A 16,859-nucleotide genomic window follows, 5' to 3' on the forward strand; every position below is an offset into this window, starting at 1 on the left:
GTGAGGGGAGTGCAACTACGAGACTTTAGTAGAATGACCTGTTAGTTAACGGATGTTGATTAGTTCGGTTTAAAAGGGTTTAACCAGTTAATCTTGAATCGTAGAAGCCCATGATCTATAGATCCATTAGGTTCTCTTGCTAGCTCATAATGAATTAACTTAAAACAGCATGTTGGAATAATTCGAATTGTTCGAATTAGGTAAAGAGAGAGAAACCAAGTATATGTGATATAGTCGTCGGTTGTAGCTTTGAGATTGAGCTTTATGTTTAAATGTGATTTAAATATTAAAAATATGAATATAGATTCATATTCGAAAGCTCAAAATTGATGAAAATAGTCAAAGTTGTAAAAAGTCTAAATATTGACTTTTGACTTTTAAAAGTCAAATTTTAATCGGCTTTATATTCAAATGTGATTTGAATTTTAGAAAAATGAATGCAGATTCATGCTCGGGAGGTCAGAATTAGTCAAAACGAACAAAATGATAAAAGTTAAAATGTTGACTTTTGACTTGAAAAGTCAAAATGACTGAGACTAAAATGGTCGAATTACCATTTTGCCCATTGACCAAAGTTAGTGGGAAAATCTCAGGTTTTTTTTTTTATAATCCCACTTACTGTTAGTGGGCTAAGTGGAAGCTTATGAATATGACACCAAGCCCACTAAGAAAAATTGGAATGGTGATTAATTCCATTAATTGTTAGTGGAATAATAAGTGTTGAGATTTAAAAAACTAATAACATGCAATTTGTAAAAGACTTTTGCCATTTTTGTCTAATTTTGTTTTACAAAATTATTTTTAAGAAAAAAAAATTCTCTATTCCAAAATCTCAACTAAAATTCCCACCTCCAAATTCCATCTCTTTCTTTATTACCTTCATTGAACGGGTCCCACAATCCGGTTCTAAGTCCAAAGAATAACACGTCAACACTAGTAGTGGTGGTCCTTGGTTTGAGTTCGTGAAGAAGTTTTGAGGAATAGGAAGACTTCAGAGGTATGATTTTCATTAACCCTAATTTATTTTAATTAGGGTACTTATTAATCCATGTTAATCTCTAAGTAGTTAGGGTAAAATCTTGATCCTTTTATCTGCTGTGCATGTATCGTATCCATCAACATCATTGTTTTTGCTGACAAAAATATATAAGTAAACAAAAAGTTATGTGGTCTGAAGAAAAATTTTTAAATTGGATTTTTATTGATGTTTATTTTAGTTTTTGACCATGTATTGTATGTGAATAGATATTTTAAATATTTGCCAACGTAATTTAGGTGGCGAAAAATCTTTTAACCCAAGTTTTACTTTTACCCACACTTTTTAAGAAATCTATTCTTCATTCTTTTTTTCCACACTTTCTAAAATAAACACACTGTTTTAAAGATTTTCCCCTATTTTTCCCATTCTTTTTAAGATTTCCCCCTATTTTCTCTGTTCCTAAAAAATCTTCATTTTTCTCTCAGGTCTCTTCCACCGATCTTTCTCTGCGAAAACCTTTTCCTCCAATTTTTAGTCTTCACGTGAAAAGCATCCACCGATTATTTGAAGTGCAGCCACCGTCGCACGTCATCTACCGCACGCCTCCAGTCTTGCTGCCTTTGTCTTTGTAAGTGATTTCAAAACTCCCTTTGTTTTTTAAAGTGGTGTCTTCCATTCATGAAGAAAACTCCAAATGATTATGTTATTTTTCAATTGTATTTGAGATTTTGAAAGTATCAGTGAAACTCCTTAACAATAGGAAGAGAGTGGATGAGGAAACTTCCGATTTAGTTTGATTCATTTGTCTTAGTTGACTGGTTGAAACCTTTGTAACCTTTTTTTTCTTTTTGTCTCACTCATTTAAATTAATTGAAGATTGTTTATTAATCTTATGAAATGTCGATTTTAATTATGCTTTTTATCCTTTTTCATAATGTTGTTTATGATGGCTATGTAGTTGGTTAATATTGTAACGATGCATATATAAAGAAATAATGCTTGAGGTAGGGCTTTCTGAAGGGATAAGAGCCCTCTGCAGCAAAAACGATTAACAGAACCATTAAACCCAAATTTAATTGAGATTTAGAAAGACCAGTACATTGAAAAAGTTACATAATCTAAATTATTGTAACCTAAAAGCTAAGCATGCTTTTTTTAAAAAAAAAAAGATATACAAAGAAAATGAGACTTACTCTTGTTGTCAGCTCTGTATTTACTAATCGCAAAAGTTGTAGTCACCACCACTTGGAAACCAACCTATCATCTGAGTAATTGAGGCTTTGGTTTGTGGGAACCAAAAAAGCTTTTGGAAAAGAAAGGGAATCCTTTTTTTCCCTTTTATATCGAGTTTTTGCTGAAAATCGAGTTTTTGCTGAAAGTCTTAAGATTTGCTTTGTATAAGTTACCACCTTCCCTCAATAACTCCCTTGATTTAATTTAAGAGTAATTTACATAAATGCAACAAAAAACTCAATATATTTAAGGCATGTATAACAAAATAAGAAAAGCTCATGATGCAGATCATTTTTTCATGAATTTCATATATGTCTTTGCGATTTATATCTTCTTTGTGATTTATTAATCCCAGGCCATCTCGACAATTAATGCCCGTAATCGAATAACTAAAGACTGAAGTCTTTTATTTTGGGGCATCTCGAGACAATGTATGCCCAAAATTGAATGAAATAAATGCAGAATTCTTTCATCTCGGGTCATCTCGGTGCAAGTAAGGCCCGAGATTGAATAACTAAAGGTAGAAGTCTTTCATCCCGAGGCATCTTGGGACAATGTATGTTCGAGATCGAATAACTAAAGGTAGAAGTCCTTCATCTCGAGGCATCTTGGGACAATGTATGTTCGAGATCAAATAAAATAAAGACATAATTCTTTCACCCCGGGTCATCTTGGTACGCCTGAGATCGAATAACTAAAGACATAAGTCTTTCATTCTAGAACATATCAGGGCAATATTCGAGATCAAATAAAATAAAGGTAGAATTTTTCATCTCGAGCCATCTCGGTATTAAGGTCTGAAATCGAATAACTAAAGGTAGAAGTCTTTCATCCACATCTTGGGGCAATGTATGCCCGAGATCGAATAAAATAAAGGTAGTATTCTTTCATCCAGGGCCATCTTGGTGCAATTAAGCCCGAGATTGAATAACTAAAGGTAGTAATCTTTTATCTCAGGGTATCTCGGGGCAATGTATGCCTGAGGTAGAATAAAATAAAGGTAAAATTCTTTCATCCCGAGCCATCTCGGTTCAATTAAGGCCCAAGATCGAGTAACTAAAGGTAGAAGTTTTTAATCCTGGAGCACTTAGAGCAATGTATGTCCGAATCGAATAAAATAAAGACAAAATTATTTCATCTTGGCCCATCCCGGTGCAACTAAGTCCATAGATACAATAACTAAATGAAGAAATCTTTCATCTCGAGACATCTTGGGGCATACGTCTGAGATCATGTATCAAAATTTGTACCATCGTTCTACACGATTATTTATCGTGTGAGTGTGATCGATTTATCACGTGTTGGCTGAGGCAATTTTGGTATTTTACATTATGGGATTGTAGACCTGTGAGTTTTTTCTATTTTCAAAATTATTCTATATAGTGTAAATATTTTGTTAGTTTGTTATATTTTTTAAAAACCCTCTTAATTTAATTTTAATTTAAATTTAATTAAGAATTTTTTTCATAAATATAACAAACGGATAAAATATTTACAGCCCTGTAACAAAATAAAAAATCCCATGAAATTGGTTATTTTTTAAATATTTCAGGTTTTTCCTTCCCTTTTATCGTCTTTCTTTTTTTCCCGTGCGATTTTTTTCTTTCCATCATCTTTCTTCTCTTCCTTTCTTTTTTCAAACTGTTATTTGGTTCAAGATCGTGTATCAAATATAAAAGATCTATTTTTTTTATTTTTTTTCAAACTGTTATTTGGTTGTTCAAGATCGTGTAATAAATATAAAAAATCTTGAAAAAAACGTCGTTTAGATTTTGGTAGAAAAATCTAAACGATCGTATACCAATGAATCTTAAAAAAATCGTTTAGATTTGGACGATCATGTACAAAAAAAGTAGCCAAATCTAAATGATCGTGTATCAAAAGAATCTCGAAAAAAATCATTCAGACAAATCTAAACAATCGTGTACTAAAGAATCTTGAAAAAAATTGTTTAGATTTGGAAGTACCAAACAATAGCCAAATCTAAACGATCGTGTACCAAATATATTACGCGTCGTTGTTGACGAGGCACTTTTGGTATTTTTCATTATAGGCATGTGACCTTTTTTCATTTTCAGAATTGTCTATAGTATAAATATTTTGTCGCTTTATTATATTTTTTAAAAGACTCCTTAAATTAAATTAAATTAAGAATTATTAAATTATTAAATAAATAAATTAATTAATTAAATAATTAGTTAAATCTTATTTAATTAACATTTCATTTAAATCATATTTAATATCTATAGTTTTAATTTAATTAATTTAGTTTAATCATATTTAATTAAATAGCATTAAATTAATACATTAACTAATGGTTAATTTTCATAAATATAACAAAACACAAAAATATTTTTTAATATTTCAGGTTTGCCCTTGTTCTTTTTAAATTTCGCGTGGCTCTGATTTCTTCTACAATTATTATTGTTCTTTTTCATTATGCTTATGTTATTATTATCTTTATTTTCAATCAATAATTAATCTTATATTATTTTTTTTTCAATGTGTCATGAGCAGAGATGAACTACATGATCATTTACCATATGGCTTTTCAAAACCATCGTTTATCATGAACTACACACGATCGTGTATCATCGTCTACACAATTATTTACTAGGACTTTTTGGAAACCATCGTTTATCACGAACTAACAATTGTGTATCATCATGAACTTCACGATTATGTATCATTTCCTACACGATCGCATATCTTGATCGTTTAGAAGAACGCACTCGTGTAGCCGATGTTGATACTACCTACACGATTGTGTATCATTTCCTACACGATCCATATCATGATCTTTTAGAAGAAGAATTACACGTGCGCGTGCTGTCGATTAATTAAGTGTTGACTGATGCATTTTTTGTATTTTCCATCGTGGGCTTGTGGGTTTTCTCCGCTTTCAAAATTGTTCTATGCAATGTAAATATTTTGCTAGTTTGTTATATTAAATATTTTATCAGTTTGTTATATTTTTTAAAAAACTCCTAAATTAATTCTCCAATTAATTACTTATTAAATTAAATATTTTGTATTTAATTTAATCCAAATATGAATCATATTCATATATAAATTTTTCTCATAACCTATAGTTTTAACGTGCATCATATACACATTAAATTTTAATCTATAGTTTTAATATAAATCTAATTCACATTAAATTAATATTTAACTTGTTTTGAGAGTTAAAGTGCCACTTAGACAGTTCTTAGAGATATTGTGTTTGGCTTTGATTTTGGTAGGCTCACTTAGATATTTTAAAACTTACTTTGAGAGTCAAGACAATTAGTTGGTTTTTAGTTTGAAAGTTACATTTAGAGAGTTTTAACTTGTATTGGAATTAAAGTGTTACTTAGACACTTAACTTGTGTTTGTAGAGCTTAGCATTTGAAGTAAGAGGGTGGGGGAGTTAGAGATAATTCTCATACTTATGATCAAAGTAACTTAAACATGCACCGTAAAGACATGGATATATGGCTACTCACCAAGAGGTGGAGACCTATGATCACGAACATAAAGCTTCCTCTTAATAATCAAAGGATTGAGACATCCATCCCAAGACCATCATTTGTAAAAGGAGTTTTTTGTATAGGTCGTTAAAGATCAAAGAATACAAGAATTAGTTATGTTGCACAAATGAATTAATAGTACAAAAAAGAATGCAATAGAAAAGGAATACAATGCAAAATAATTAAATTGGGTAAAGAGAACATTTCCAAAACCTCAAAAAACTCTTCATAAGATATACCCAACTCACTATGCAAAAGAATCAATCACAAAACATTAGTAGAACAAAGTAAGAAGGGGTCGAATTCTAAGGGATTTCGTGAATAGACTATACTAAGAAGTCAAAAAATGTTAGAAAAGAATTCAAGAATCAAGTATTTTGTATGATATGGGGGAGAGGCGGGGGGAGGGGTTGGTTGCAAACAAGAAAAGTAAAGAAAGTATTGACAGCAATAAACACGAAAAACGAGGCTTACGTAGAAACCTGAGTATCGGGAGAAAAACTACGATATTATTTTCTTATTATTTTCTGATGAATGAATACAATAGGTACAAGGAGGGAGAATAAATAGAATATACCAAGGAATAAAAAAGGAAAATGGATAAATCTTTCCATAAATACACTAAGGGCCAAGTCCACTAATTCTAACACTCCCCCTCAAATTGGGACATAAATATCAATAAGGCCTAATTTGCTAACACAAAAGTCAAAGTTAGGTCTAAAAAACCCTTTGGTGAGAACATCAACATTCTGTTAGCTCTAAAGAATGTACGGAATGCATATGTTCCCACTATCAAATCTTTCTCTGACGAAATGGCGGTCAATCTTAACATGTTTAGTTCTATCATGTTGAATTGAGTTGTTAGCAATACTAATAGCGACTTTATTATCATAAAAAAGTTTCAATGGTGTCTTACATTCTTGATAAAGATCAGATAAGACTTTCTAGAGCTAAATTTTCTCACATATTCTCAAACTTAGAGCTCGGTATTTGGCCTCAATGTTGCTCCTAGCCACAACACTTTGCTTCTTACTTCTTCAAGTTGCAAGATTGCCCCAGACTATACCCTTAGGACTTACAAAGGTAGTGAATATGTCAAATCATGCTCTGGGTGACTGTTTAGACCATATAGGGATTTATGGAGTTTGCACCTGTTGACCAAATTGAGCTTCAAATCCAGGCGGGAGCTCATATAGACTTCCTACCCATGGTCTCTATTTAGAAAAGAATTCTTAACATCCTGCTGGTCTTGAGGTCGGTCTTTGTTCATAACAACATATAACATGACTCTAATAGTATTCAACTTAGCAATCGAAGAAAAGCTTTATGAATACTCCACACCATAGATTTGAGTAAATTGCTTTGCAACTAACCTTTCCTTGTGTTTGTCAAGAGTTCCATCTGCTTTGTATTTGAGAGAGATATAACACATTAAGAATTAAGATAATCTTTTTTAAATTTAATTATCTTAGTTAATTTAGTTATGTTGGAATTTTGGGTGTTATTTGAAAATTATTTGACTTTGGGATGAATATTATTGATTTAATTAATTTGATGAGATTTAAGATTTATGATTAATTATATATAAATATATATAATTAAATTTTTTGGAAGAGAAAAATAATTATATTAAGGATAATATAATTATTAAGGATATTATATTATTGATATTGGGAAGATAAAAAGATGATTTGGTAGAAATTAATTGAGGAGAGAAGATTTGTTATTTATGGTAAAAAGAAAAGGAAAAAATAATATTATTAATAATAACATCGTAATTATTATTATTATTATTATATAATTACTTAACCCCTCGTGAAACGTGCACCATTCAAATCTCACTATTCATCATCTTCTTCACAAAAAAAAAAAAACCTTAGAGCCGTTGTCACCGATATGCAACTTCGGCCACCTCCGTCCATCATAGTCAACGCTTGCTGACACTCTTTGCCTCATCCAACGAGTGTCGGGTTTCTTCATTCACCTTACACAGCAAACAGAATCCTTTCACAATTTCCTTCTCCCTCTCCATTCCGTCAAGCTTCGATGTCGTAAGCTTTCGTCGTCGTTTCCATCGCATGCAGCCGTCATCGGAGATCCATGTTTGTTTAGTCTTCCACGTGAAGTCCAACCGATTTGCATCTCCATCTGTCGCTGAACGTTGTTGTCTCCTCCGTTCCCTTACAACTCAAGCTGATCTCTTCTACTTCGAGTTGTGCACGTCAACAACCAGCCAAATTGAGCTGTTCTCCTCCAACTGTGAGCTGAGCTAGATTTGTTCTCCTCCAGCTGTGAGTCAAGCCAAATTTGTTCTCCTTTTCCTCAAGCCAAGCCATCAATGAGCTTCTTGCCCTTCCTTGCAACCATTTAAGCGTTGTAGTCATTTATTGGTGAGTTTTAGTGTGAGTTTTGGTTCTTAACCATCAAGTGGTAATTTTTGGCTTGAAATAAGTTAATGCTTGATTTATTTTGGAATTTTGCTTCAAGGTTTGGCTGAAATTTAATTGGAGACCGAGTTGTGAAATCTTCCTAATTAAGGTTGAATTGGGTTCAACCTCAAATTTTGGTAAGTTGTTTTGTGATGGTTTTAAGGTCATTAGCCAAGTGTTAGTTTATAATTTAGTTATTGTTTTCCCTTGCTGTTTAGCATTGGTTCTTTGGAAACTTTGACTGTCAACTAGGAATTTATTATTAGCTAATCTCTCAGGTAAGAGGTTCTATTACTAGAACTTGAAATTATAATTAAGAGCTTGCATGTATTTACCGTTAGGCATTGATGTATCTAAGATGTATAACGTGTTGACGTAGAGGACTTCATATAAATTACCGATATTGGTGACTGATATGTTATGGTGCATGATATATTAGTAATATGATAAGGACTGTATGATTGATATTCATGACATGTTTTGATATTTATGATATGCTACACGCTAAGATCTGGTGTTTTGTTAATTTTGTTTATTATGGTCATATCTAAAGGGGTGTTCCTTGGGATCACTACCTTTTCACAGATTTATGATTGTGTGAGTTCGATGGGACCACTAGTTTGTCATGACATGTTTTATGTGTGGTTCGACAAGGTCACTTACAGCTTGATGGGTGTTTCTTTGGCTTCACCGAAAGATCAGATGTGTTCTTACGGGATCACTAGATTGTGTGTGTTCGGGAGCACGATAGTTTTGGGTACTTTCTTGCGAGACCTTAATGGAAAGTTAACAGACACCTAATGAGACTAGTAGTAGGTCCTTTACTGAGAAAATGTTTATACTCACTCTTTCTATGTTTAATTTTTCAGGCAAAGATAAAGGTAGAGGAAAGCTGGCAAATAACAAGAAGTGACCGTGACTTGCCATAGGGGAAACTTTTATGCTTCCATTTTATGTTCATAGTATTTTGGACTTTAGTATTTTTAACTGAATTTATTGAACTTATGAATTATTCTATTTTATTTTCTTTAAAAGTTAGATAGGGCTCAAACTAGGATTAAATTTTGTAGTATTTATTTCTATTTTTCAAAATTATGATTTATTAATGAGAATTTGAAATTACTTATTAAAAATTTTGGTTTTCTCTTTTTCATTTTAGATATAAATTTTTTTATTTATTTTAATAATAATGACCTTAGCTTAGTATAAGGAGTTAGGTCGTTAAAAGAGAACACTAATTTGCATCCCACAGTTTTGTGTCTCTTAGGTAGAGCCCAAATCTCCCTAGTTTTATTCTTTTCAAGAGCCTTCATCTCTTCCATGACAACATTCTTCCATTCAAAACACTCTAAAAAAGTGTAGACATTTTTTGGTATTATTGTAGAAGGCTTGCTGTAAAAGCTCTGAACTGCAGAGAGAGATTATCATAGGAAACATAGTTGCAAATGAAATGTTTAGTACGGAACCTGGTACCTTTTCTTAGAGCAATGAGAATGTCAAGAGAGGGATTATACTCATCAAGTTTTCCTGTATGACCATGTTCAGCTTTATTATTATTGGTTTCTGCTTTGACCTTAGTCTCATCACCACTATTCGTTTCTTCCATGTTTTTAAGAACAGCAATATCAGACCTGTCATTCTCACCCATCTTATTATTAGTATAAGGTTCAGTGTTGTTTTCCATACCTTGATCTTGAGGAGGTTAAAAGTATTGGACTGGAGCAGATGACTGACTATAGGGGATCCGACTTCCTTTCTGAGAGTCCTCCTATAATACATTTTTCAGGGAACTTGGTTTATGGGTAGGACTATGGGATGAGGATCAACGTCAGACACGGTACTAGGAGTAGGTTTAATAAATTCTAAGGTGTTGTTAGATTCTTCACGCACAGTTTCTCCTAAAGATGACTAACAGAAAAGTAGGGTCGGTCCTCACAGAAAGTGACATCCATAGTCACAAAGTATTTCTTGGATCATGGGTAAAAACATTTATAACCACACTAATGAAGAGGATACCCAAAAAACACACATGCTTGAGCCCGAGAGGTAAATTTGATTTGATTAGGGCCGAAACTATGGACTTAAGCGGTACACCCAAACACATAAAGGGGATCCTCAGAAATTAGACAAGTAGAAGGGTAAGACTCCTTAAGACAATTTAAAGGAGTCTAAAGGTAGATAATATGAGAAGACTTTCTATTGATTAAATAAGTTGTTGTAAGAATAGCATCTTCCCATAGGTATGAAGGAAGAGAAGTAAATAGCATAGGGGAACATGCTACTTCCAAAAGATGTGGTTTTTTTGCTTGACCATCCCATTTTGTTGAAGAGTGTAGCCCCTGAGTCTAAAATCTAGGGATTCTTCCCATCAACACTAATAAAACCAAAGGACTAACGCATACCTGACTGAGCAATGGCATACAAAGTAGGAGTCTTGGTCTAGTTTGTAGTACAGTCCATTGCCTTTGAGGTGCTAACAGTGGTAGTTTCACAAATGTGGGCATGCCCCCTGAGTTTTATTTCTCATTGGAGGATCGTTTCTTACCTTTTGGAGGACGATTGTGGAGTTTCAAACACTGATCCTTGGTGTGTCACTGTTTCTTGCAGTGCTCACAAACAGGGATTGATTTCCATTATTCTTGTCATGATCATGATTCGAGGAATAGACACTAAAGGCAGTAGAGTCAGTGACAGGGGTAGTTAGTAAATCCATGGCGTTAGTACAGACTTCTTCAAGACAGACTTCAAAACACATTTTCATTAGGGAGGGAAGAGGTTTTTGTCTGAGTATACAACCACAAACAATATCAAATTTAAGATTAAGCCTTACAAGGAAGTCATAAATACGATCAGTCTACTCAAGTTTAGCATATTGTATACTATCATTTGGAGTGTCCTAAACTATCCCCATACATAAATCCATCTCTTACTAGAGAAGGGAGAGCTTGTTGAAATAAGAAGCCACGTCCAAGGTCCATTGTTTGCAATCATAGACCTATTTTCTCAATGTATACAATCAAAAGGCATTTTGACACTTCTAGTAAAGGTTCTGAGTTGTACCTAACAAATCTTTTACAGTGCGTGCGTACAGTAGAGGCTTTCCCATCTAAGATTCCATACTATTAATCAACATAGATCGAATAGATCATGTCATTGCATGGGGGATCATATTTGATTCGAAGGTGACGATGTTAAAGTCACAGTAGATGTTGTGGTGGATGGTGATTATATAATTCCCATTCCATAAGAGCAAGGGATGTACAAAATGTCCCAGGAAGTTGGTTCACACATATTGTGGCCAGACATCTTTTCATTACTGACAATATAAAGGTAATGAATTTTTCATTGAAGGATATACATGTCGCATTTTGTATTAACCCTAATTGCAATATCTTTTGTAGATGGACTATGGGGAATTTACTAAGGATATGACCACATTCACACCCACACCAATTCAAAATGCTCTAGTTGCACTATGATTCTTACTATGAATGGTTGAACATATAGGGTCAGCAATTCAAATCACCACACCATATGACGTATTTGGGGTCCGAAGAAAATGTTGCATAATGATAGAGTCGTTGAAGGATTTCTCGTCTATGCGACCAATAGCTACAGCTTGCCTTGATGCGTACAAAATGTAAGATAAGTTATTATAGTGTTACTCTTTAGTAAGTTTGTTTGAAATTTATCTTCTTTCAATGTCTTTGTAATGCACTCGTAGGTATCTATACACACGTATGGAATCATCAAGAACTTTGAATCTATACAAGTTTGTTGACGCTGGGTGTATTAGTTGTGGGAGTTCTAAAGAAGAACGAGCCCAATTGTTGACTGCACGATTACTTGGAACAGATTACGATCAACTCTTACTCATTTCTTACAATTTTGGGTATGTCGATAACCTAAAGTAAAGGATTCGAATTTTGCTTACAGTAGTCTAAGATGTAGTCTTATTGTTTCACGCTTATATTTAGGAATCATTGGACTTTGGTTGTAATAAACCGATCGAAGGGTGCTGCCTTTTGAATAGACCCTTTGAAAAACCGTATTGACCCATATGTATCTGAAGTAGTTGAAAGGTATGTCATACTTACTTTTACCTTTACTTCCTTTTTTCTTAATGAGATAATAGTTTAAGTAGTTAAAACTCCAATATTCTTTTGTAGGTCATTCAACATAATGAAGAAGAAAAAACCAAATTGGAGGGTCGTGAAGGTATGTGAATGAATATCTATGTTGCTATGGGTTGTAAATTAATTCATATTTCTAACATAGGTCAAGTCATTTGTATGTGTATATCCAGTGTCCTAAGCAATTAGGAGTAGTAGAATGTGGTTATTACGTGATGCGGTTCATGCGTGACATCATATTATCAACGAGTACTTCTATCATACACATAGTAAGCATAACAGTTATAAAACTAGTGTGCATATATACTTTTTTGTGAATGAAACTCATTTAGAACCACTTTATTGTCTACAGATGAAAGATTCACCCCGTGTTTACACACAGAATGACATTGATTGTATAAGGTCTGAGTGGACTTGAGTTTGTAGGGAAGCACGTACATTGTGCTTAGGATAAGATATTTTGTCACACATTTTGTCACATATTTTGTCATATATTTTGTCACATATTTTGTCACATATTTTTGTGTTCGAGCTGTCATGAGAAATACAGTGTTGGAGGAAAATACAGCTATCATGTTCAATATTAATAAGGTAAGGTTATCTTAGAACTTAGTAAAATGCAGTTTTTGAAGTTCATCAAATTATATACTTGCATATGTTGTTGATTAAAATCTCCATTGATTTAGTATATGTAACTTGAATATACTTTTTGCTAAGATGAGACACTCTGTTTTACTTGCCAGGCGCTAAAAGTTGTTCTCAGCCTTCTATTTCAAATCCCAGAACTTCAGAATCTATTTTTATTCAAAAGGTTGTTTTTCTCTCCTTTTGTACTTTGTGCTAGTGCATCGTTTGATCAATTTTTTTTGCTTTTAGCCATTGATATGCTTGTAGGTGCTTTAGCTTTGAGTTTTATTATTCGCTGTTGGTTTTGGCATTTTTGTGAAGTTACGTAATGAATTTAGCTAAGTTTGTGGGTTGAATTTGGTGTTTGCAATTATGTTTTTCTTCTTTTTCATATGGATGAATTTTGTACATTATGTACTTAAACAGTAGCATAATTTTGTGACTCGTATATGTAAGGCTTTCCATTTGAATACCCTCTACATTTCCAATACCAAGCTTAGAAGCTATAAAAAAGAATAATTCACTGCCAAACTTAGAAGTTATTATTCTTGAAGTATATGTGTGTTGTGTTGTTGAAGTGAATGTGATGTGTTTATGTGGGTGAATGTGTTGTCTTGTTGAATCATTTTTTTTTTTTGCCTTTTCTTTTCTTACTAGGTTTTGCCACAATCTATTGGAGCAATGAAGCCGTATTTACGCCAATTCATTGATGTATAGGTTTTTTTGTAGGTTTGGTAGAAATATTTTTTGTTTATAATTTGTTCGTACCAAAACACATTTGTACCAACAATTAAAGCAATATTAGAAAGTGTATGTTTCTTTCTATTAAAGCATTCACCGTTTCTTTCCATATATGATTGTATTGGTTTGTTAATGGTATGTGTAATGGCAAGGCGACAAGAAATTTCAATAAAAAAGAGGGCAGTTCAAAACAGTGACTATAAACATAACTATGATATTTGAATTGAAAAATAAAACTGTCATCAAAAAAGTTTTCTTAACAGTTAATTAAAGTCATGGTAAGTAAAATGATGACAATTAAAAAGTGTCATAAATGATAAATAATGACATTTAAACAATGATAGTTATTAACTGTCATCAAAAATAAATAATGACAGTTATAATTTGTCATAAAATATTTAATTCGTGACATTTATTCTATGTCATGAAAACCGCATTTCGTGACAGTTTTATAAAACTGTCATAAAATACTTTTCATGACTGCCGCATCAATGACTGCAAAAAACTGTCACGAAAACTTTTAATGACAGCATTTAGCAGTCATTGTAGGCCATTTTTCTACTAGTGGCAAGTTTTCTAAAATTATTGTTTATAGCTTCTGATGGTTTGAATTTTGAAGAGATTTTAAGGAGGAGATAACAAGTTGAGTAATTTATGTAAGAAATACATAGAACTTGTATTACTTTAGGATACCATGAGTAATATAGAGAGCTTTAAAATCATACATACACGAGACCTTTGAACGAGTCCTTTTTGTATATCCCATCCTCTTGAATACTTATCGAAAAAAAAGGAGAAAGAATGATACGTCTAAGAAGGCTATCTAGACAGGATCAAACACAAATACAAGTCAAATTCATTAACATTATTAAAACACCAAGAGTAACATAAGTCAACCACGAGTCCACAACTTTTAAGTAGAAGATAAACTTCAAGAATAGCCAGAAAAGAGAAAAGGAACACTAAAATAAAACATTAGAAAGAGCAAGATATTTACCTTGTTGTTGATGCAAAAAGATCGTAAGCAGAGAGGCCGTCGACAACAACGGAGGCAAACGGAGTTGCATGCGGTCAGTGCAAAGGGAGTTTCGGTGTGTGTAGGGGGTCCCGAATGCATTTTTTCGAATGGGGTTTCTAAAAGAGTAACTTCATGCGCAGGGGAATCCTTTAGGGTGGGCAGACGCCGTCGGCGACAATGGAGGCAAACGAAGTCGTCGTGCATGGCCAATGGCAGAGGGATTTTGTTGTGTGTGGGGGGTTTTGAATGGGGGTGAGGGTTTCGAACAAATAGGGTTTCAGCCAGAAATCGCGTGTGGATCAAGTATGTTTTTGGGGATAATTTTTTATTTTTTATTTTTTATTTCAAGTAATAATTTTTATTTTTCCCCTCAATTTTAATAGCCTATTTAAAATGGACTATACCCAAGAGCAATTAAAAGGCGTATTTGTTGTAGTATACAATCTAAACGAAGGATAATGTAGTTCATTTTAAATGATGGAGAAAAAAACTTCAAATTTAACCAATATAATAAACTCTAAAAGATGGCAAGAAAACTTCAGGCATAATGATTGTATAATATAATCTAACCACAATTCAAGAATAGACGATGGTGTAGTGAAATAATATACTTTAAACGATTGTGTTTGCCATAGTAAACGATCATGTTGATGATAATATAAGCAATCATGTTGGTTATGGTAAGCGATCATATAGTTCAATGTAAAAGATCGTGAAAAATTCAAATCTAACGATCATCTAATACAATATACACGATCATTTAGATTTTAGTACACAATTATTTAGAAATGCAACAACAGATAGATCTTTGTTTAACATTTTTTGCTAATGTTCTAAACAATTTAAAATTCTTACCGACAACGATGAAGATAAAATTGAAGATTTAAACGGTCAGATCTTATACTATAAATGGCGAAGAAAGAAAATCTGGAAGATGAGATGAATAAATCGCAAACAAGATCAATAAATCGAAAAGTTAGAAGAAGAAGTAAATAAATACACAACTTGTCCTGTAATATTCAAAAACCAACAAGGGCGTATATGAAATTTATGAAAAAAAAATAATAGAACTTCATGGGCTTTTCTTATTTTGTTATATGGGCCGTAAATATTTAGGGCTTTTGTTACATTTATGTAAATTAACCAAAAATTTAACGAATTTAGATGAGACTAAAAATACTAAATTTAAAATTAAAATAACATATAAATTGCAAAATTTGAAATTTTTGAAATTTAAAATTTAGCAAATATTTAAATAAACATATTCACAATTTAAATTTGGAAAATCAAACTAATATATAGATTTAAATATTGAATGGTTTAAAATTTAAAATTAAATTAAACATACAAATATAAAAATTAATAAATATAAATATAAAATAAATATAGACAAGGAGAAAATAAATTTTAAAATTAGGTCTAAAATTTTAAAATCAAATAATACGTTCATCTAAATATTGAAAATTTAAAATTCAAAATTAAATAAACATATAATTATGAAAATTTTATGGAAGAAAAAAATAAAAACAAATAGAAATAATTGAGAAACTGAACCGAAGAAACTTTTCTTTTTTGTTCCTAATCATCCCTTATAAAATGAGAAACGTTTTACTTTTCTTTAAAACGAGAAACAAGAAACGTTACCAAACACCTCCGTTTTTTAAAAAAATGAAAATAAAGAGAGAAAATATTACCAAACGAGTCCATAATTGCATAAAGGCATTGATGAAATTGTCTTAGTGTGGGGTTCAAATGATACTTGAGGCAAATGAAGATTTCCAATATTATCATATACCATAATGCTAAGCAACGGTGATGAAAGGGTAGGTCTAATAGTTTCTCAAATAAATGTTAAATTTTGGTTGAAGTAGTCGATGAAATTGAGAAAGTAAAGACCAACCATGGCTCCTGTAGTACAGCTTCATCGAACCCGAACCTTAAGCTCATATGCTCATATAGGTTAGTTTTCGAGTTTTTGTGGTGATTAATTAATTATGGATTGTATTCATATTTGAAATTCAATGTATACAACTTTATCTATGATGACAAATTATCTTTAAGCAATTTCGAAATGCTTTTGAACGTGATAAATGTCTATAAGCTATAACTATTTCAAAATCACTTCCAAAATAAGAAAAGTTCGAGATATCATATGGAAATGACTACAAAAAGTACTTCCAAAATTTTAAT

The 16,859-nt window shown here is 32.2% G+C and overlaps 3 long non-coding RNA genes across 3 annotated transcripts; all 3 read left to right on the forward strand.

Moving 5' to 3' along the window:
* The first annotated feature begins 1,359 nt into the window (after positions 1 to 1,359).
* LOC107990570 (uncharacterized) lies at positions 1,360 to 5,174 on the forward strand. The gene is made up of 2 exons (XR_007823312.1): positions 1,360 to 1,607; positions 4,730 to 5,174. It is a non-coding gene; the product is annotated as an uncharacterized LOC107990570 (long non-coding RNA).
* A 4,157-nt stretch (positions 5,175 to 9,331) lies between these two features.
* On the forward strand, positions 9,332 to 12,375 carry LOC127150754 (uncharacterized). Its single transcript, XR_007823313.1, has 4 exons — positions 9,332 to 11,790; positions 11,875 to 12,042; positions 12,128 to 12,232; positions 12,320 to 12,375. It is a non-coding gene; the product is annotated as an uncharacterized LOC127150754 (long non-coding RNA).
* Positions 12,376 to 12,500: 125 nt separating this feature from the next.
* Positions 12,501 to 13,691, forward strand: LOC103486030 (uncharacterized). Its single transcript, XR_536978.3, has 4 exons — positions 12,501 to 12,552; positions 12,636 to 12,874; positions 13,027 to 13,094; positions 13,568 to 13,691. It is a non-coding gene; the product is annotated as an uncharacterized LOC103486030 (long non-coding RNA).
* Positions 13,692 to 16,859: the final 3,168 nt, after the last annotated feature.

This window comes from Cucumis melo, chromosome 8 (assembly GCF_025177605.1).
Source record: "Cucumis melo cultivar AY chromosome 8, USDA_Cmelo_AY_1.0, whole genome shotgun sequence".
Classification (NCBI taxonomy): Eukaryota; Viridiplantae; Streptophyta; class Magnoliopsida; order Cucurbitales; family Cucurbitaceae; genus Cucumis; species Cucumis melo.